Below are 6,000 nucleotides of genomic sequence, written 5' to 3' on the forward strand. Positions count from 1 at the left end.
GGGATCCGATTTCATCCTTGATAAACGTTTCGTCCGAAACCAACGATCATCAAAGAGGCGTTTTGCTTCAGAAGTGTCGCCAGCGTTGAGTTGAGTTTCATTTTCCACTTGTTCATAGCAAATCTTGCAATCTACGATTAATAACGGTGTTCATCTGTGCATTATATTTCCGGTTCGATGGAGAATGCCCAATAAATCTACCTGGAATTGCCATGCCAACGGAAAGGAACGTATTTGTGTGTGGGTGTGTGTATGTGTGTGCAGTCAAGCAGAAGACTTGCATAAAAAGAAGAAAATACATGCTTTCTGATAATTTTCCAAGTCTAAAATTCTCGAAAAAAACCGAATATAGAATATCATCGCACCGAGTTACGAGCATTATTTGCGCCTGATTGTTGCTGAAGTGAGAAGTCCATGGCATTGACAACTGTTAGCTTTATGCTGTATGATATATGTTAACATTTCCGTTCGCTTTATCCTTCCATTTTCTTTCTTTACAGTCTTGCAGTGCTTCTATGTAACGCCCATATATCTACGTATTTCGTCTATGCGAAGTGGCAGTGACTTTAGTAGGAGAAGTCCAAATCTTCTTCTTTTGTTTCTTAGTCCACTTGCAATTAGGTATAATACGTTGTTCTGATTTGGCCAGGTCGCCAATCGGTTTCCAACTCGGCTTCCATCCTCGGTTGCATGCAATATTCATCCTCCGACAGATTGAAGGCTACTTGATCCAGCCAACGAACTGTCAGTGTTCCTACGCCTTCACCTCGATAAGCTCGTGGCTTTGTGGAACTCTGATCTGTTCGTAATCTTTTTTCTCAATATTTAGGTTTTCGCGAGTGGAACTCTTTCTGATCAGAAACCACTTCTTATCTGAACAGTAAGTCCACTTAGATCAGAAGACAGATCTAGACTAGACAGAACCTAAGTAAATACCATCCAACACGTGATTGTTAGCCTTTAGATCAGCTTTTTTGAGGCCTAGACGATCGAGTTACCCTCCGGTTTGATCTTTAAATTATTTGAATGGATTCTGTGTTTGAGACTGAATGTTTGCTTATAAATGTTCCAATGGCCGCAGTATGAAAGGGTTGGTAGCATTCCAATGAAACATTAATCTCTAAACAGCAAACCTGCTCCAGTGATTTTTGGATTGAAGGGAAACTTACTGTTTACTTGAGAAGTACATTCTCCAAGAAGGTGCTTGTGTGGTAAGCGTTAGAGACTTATTGCTACTGTCCATCGAAAAATGTCAAGTAATGTTCTTCTCAAGATGCAGATCTCTCATTCTTTTTGACTACATCATTGAGAATAGTTTATTGCAACGTTCGAAAAGTGTTAGAGACTTAGGTGTCGTTCTTGACAAACAACTCAGTTTTAGACCTCATATGCCAAATCCAAATAACCGCGGTAATCAGACGCTAGGCCTACTATTTCGATTGACTAAAGATTTCCGTGACTCCATGTGCATACAAACATTATTTTGTTCGTTAGTCCGACTAATCCTCGAGTACGCGAGTATTGTTTGGTGTCCTTCAACACAAAGCTGGAACCAACGCATCGAAGCGATCCAACGGAACACAACCCAGTGTACCATTAGACTTCTTCCCTGGAGAGCCAACGACACACGCCCAGACTACGCAGCACGATGCCTGCTCTTGGGACTTCAGCCATCGGCGGTACGACGGACAATGGCTCAATGTATGTTTGTTGTTGGCCTCATCGGTAACGAAATTGATGCACCGGCTCCAGGAGTCTAAGACAACGGGAAATAATTAAAACTACTCGGTATAGAACCACTTTCGGTCAAACAGATCCCGTTAATGTAATGTGTACAGTTTTTAATGCAAACAGTGTACGAATTTGGGTTTTCCCAAACGACATTTCGCGAACGTCTCCGTTTCTGTCCATCAATGTCCAACTCGTCTTGTTTGGTTCGTTGTCTCTTTGTCACATTACCACCTAAGTATTCCTTAAGACACGTGTATGTCCGATGAAATAAATAAATAAAAAACGAAAAACGAAAATGTTGAACAGAAACTTCTGAAGTTCTTTTTTAGGTGATTCATTCATGCCTGTTGCTCAGTTGTGGCATTGACTAACACTTTCGCAAAACAATGCCCAACTTATCCAAGATTTTTTTCACGGTTTTTCAGATTATGCAGATCTCCTGGAGTCGCAATCACATGTGTGAGTTCTCTTGGTTGGTCTCGGATGTTAGACTCTTACGCACTTTATGGCTATGTCTCCAGAAAAAAGATGGTGTTATAAATGGAATGAAATATCTAACGATGTAAAACTTAGCCATTCCATAACTTTTCTCCATACAAATAAATATTCAAAACATTTTAAGCTGTTTTTTTATTTTTTACTAATGTCTTTAACGTATGCTCCTTTGAATAAAACCAACTACACTATCAGCAATACCAGTAGTGATGGGTGGTGACAAGTACTTCTTTATCGGCTATAGCCTCATTGAATTTAACTTTTTTTATCTACCCATAGCCAGCCCTGCGTACGAAGGATTTGTCCGGAAGTGATTTTGGACACGGCTTGTCATGTGAAGATCGGCACGCTACCAGAAGAAAGATCACCGAAGTGACCAGTGAAGATCGAGCCACCTCACAACACCAACACTCTACAAGGAGTGGTGACAACATTCCTTATATTTTGTCTTGTAATTTGTACGTTCATTGATTTGGCCTGACGCAGGACAAGTGGTGTCCTAATAGCCTATTTTTCCTCAAATCGGGTGATCGACACATCTGGTCTCTCGTATCTATTTCAACAATTTTGCTATAAATTGCTATCAATGCCATGTGATGATTATAGAGATGTTGATCTCTTTGTACAGTTGTAAGTTGTACAGTTTAATTAATAGTAATAATAAAAAAGAAAACACATAACAGTTCAATGAGATAAATAATCTCAAATTTGACCGCACAATTCAATATCGTAAATTTGATCTCACTTTTCATTCATGCCGTGAACCTGTATAGCAATGACATTTGGTTCGTTTTAATATAAAATGATTACCATCATCATACGAACAGGTACTGCGCTTGCACTACCGAACAATAGTCTGCAGTACGAAGAATTATATAGTGATTCTGTCCGTTACCGTTCCCGGTGAGTTCGAATGAAAAATCTCATCGAAAGCGGAGGTGGTGAACTTGTGTGCTTTGATTTGCATATTTTATGCATTATTCTTGTTAGCCATCGTTAGTTTCCAGTGCTCGAGCACACGAGGTTGCTTTCGCTACAGTGGAAGATTTTCAGTTAGCATCCTTTCGTACCGCTCTGCCCTGCCGCGAATCGTCTGCCCAGGAGGATTGTTTCCATTTCCTTCCGCCTTTGCGGTGCGGATAGGCTGAGATGCTAGTGGTGCTGTCGATATTGCGGGGCATTTCACCGGAACACAATCGAGCATCACGCTCAACTCCTGACCGATGTGATAAAGAGTAGGATATTATCCGTTCCTGCAGGTTCGTATCCGCCGGTGTATTGTGCGAGCTTTCCTTTAGGCATAAATTTTCCACCGACCAAACTCACTGCCGCAGGAGAGCGGCGTTGGAGCGTTTGGCGTGGGTTTTGGGTGAGGATAAAGATGCGAACATGGGCTGGATCCAATCACTATGTAACCGACAACGAAAAAATAAAGAAGACAGTATCTTCTGGACAGGTCTTGGACTTGTGTTTGTGCATACGATCGACCAGGTAGGATAACGTGCTGAAAACGTAGCAATAATAGCAGCGCGTTGTAATGAATTATTATTGCATTGGTTGGCTAGCAGGACGAAACGTGAGCTTGGAATGCATGTTGGGAAGGATGTAGTAAAAATAGACTTTAGATCCCATCCGGGGTTACGCGATGGAAGATAATAAATGATGGTAGGGCTGCACCTTGTTTGCTGTTGAACCGATATGAATAATTCGCTTAGGGAGTTTTTCCAATTTCACACAACGCTGGGTTTTCTACCATAAGGCTCTCCGTTGCGTTGGTTGTTATGTCGTGCAGCATCCAAAACGAGATATTGTGAAAAATTAAACGAAGTAGTAATAGTGTTGAAATTTATACTTAGACAGGATCGTGTTAAGTTATTAGAATAAAGAAAATATTCGATGTTCGATGAAAATATTGTATAAAACCTGGGTTTTTCCGAAAGTTCGTTTTTCGTATTTAGCAAACTTGATTGAAATTATATAATAATATCAGAAATGTGGAAATTAAACTAAAAACAAAATTCAAATTTACTAGGAATGCCAAAGATTTTAAATATACAATGTGCTTAAGATAATTTTACTTTTCGGTGGTTCGTTCAATTCTTGAATTCATTTAATTAACCATGAGTTTCCAAGTTTCATTTAATAAACTTGGACGATATTTATTGAATATTGGTCCATTAGAATTAAATCAATGTATATTTATTGAATAATTTGTAAAGAATTACAGAATTACAAATTGAAAATTAAAAATTGAGAATTACAAATTTAATAATTTGTGAATATTTTTGTAAAGGCAACACATTCGATAAACGCTTTATTTTACTCTCGGTAAGCACTTGCCGTAGGTAGTCGTATAGTAAAGTATTATAAGTTCACTAATAGGAGATGAAAAGGAACCCTGCAGTGTGGGGTCACGATTATCAGTAGCGTTGATCGGTGGACGGGGTTTTAAGATAAAAAAATAATTATCATTTTTCAATAGTCGCTTGTCTCCTCTTTTAGGTCTGGACATATCCTTTTGCCTTAAAGGACTGTATTCGTGCCATGCCTTCAAAGCAGACGCATCGGTATTTCAATTATTATGATCAATTATTGAAGGCCTTTTCAATAGTTTGTGATCATTTATAGTGGTTTGCGATTGTGCAATTGTTGACATGGTTTTATACTTTCTTAATGAGTTTTAAGAGCCTCTTGGATAAGGCAAAGAAAAATTTTCTACGTTATTAGGTGCTTCAAACATATTGGATTTTAATTGATGCTAAATTTATTGCAAAAACGTACAATATGGTCTTTTACAAATTTAAGGACAAATACATAAATGATTTTATACAGCTATATCAAGAAGCGTAAAAAGTATCACTGTACATACACGGAATGTATGTACGCAACACTAGAAAAGCATTCTACTAGTCATGGCTTGAGTATGCAATAAACATCGCAACGCTATATATAAAGATGGGGTTTGTACCAGGACGAATTTACTGCTGTTACGAATATCGCATTTTTACGATCAATTTCGCACGGAGCAATGTCCTGCACTAGGTTTGCAATACGAGCTGCTTGCTGGAGCAAAAAAAAGTAATATCAAAACTACATCACCTCCATGGTTTGCGTGCGGGGTGTGGGTGTTTTTTTTTCTTCTCCCCATTCGGCTGTGCGTCATAAATCGTACGGATTCATGTGGTCCCGTAGTTGTGATTCGCAAGAACCATATCTTTGAAAGCTTGACGTTCGCACGACAAAAAGCAAAAATTTGTTTAAATCTTTGACCGAAGGTTACCGCATGAGGGTTTCGCTCAAATTTTAAAGCTTCTTCGCTACGGATTCACCGGATGCAGTGTGAGTTTAATTCGAAATGTTTTGTGGTCATGATTCTGCCACGACGTGCAGCAAATGCAGTAAAAACTGTGTGCTTGGTTGGTTGGAAGTTATGCTGATGATGATTATTTATTAAGCAATTCCGTGTTGCACAGTGCTGCGGTTAGTTTTTCGATGGCAACTGATGCAAACATAAGGAGCAGAGGTGGGAGATTATTGCCAAAATTTACAACCTCATATCACTCAGAAGAACCAAACGTAATGAGGCTTGCCAGTTTTAGGTTCCGAATGCCTCCGGTATGTCAGATAAAACAAAGGGGCATAAAGTTTTATTCGATGTTTTCAGTGCCATGGTTGTCGAAACGAAGGATAATGTTCGACCGAATCGCATAACTGTTATGTGTTAAGCAAAGTGTTTTAGTACTGTGTTCGGAAGATTAGCATAATTTTTACAAG

The sequence above is a fragment of the Anopheles moucheti genome, chromosome 3 (assembly GCF_943734755.1).
Source record: "Anopheles moucheti chromosome 3, idAnoMoucSN_F20_07, whole genome shotgun sequence".
NCBI classification, from domain to species: Eukaryota; Metazoa; Arthropoda; class Insecta; order Diptera; family Culicidae; genus Anopheles; species Anopheles moucheti.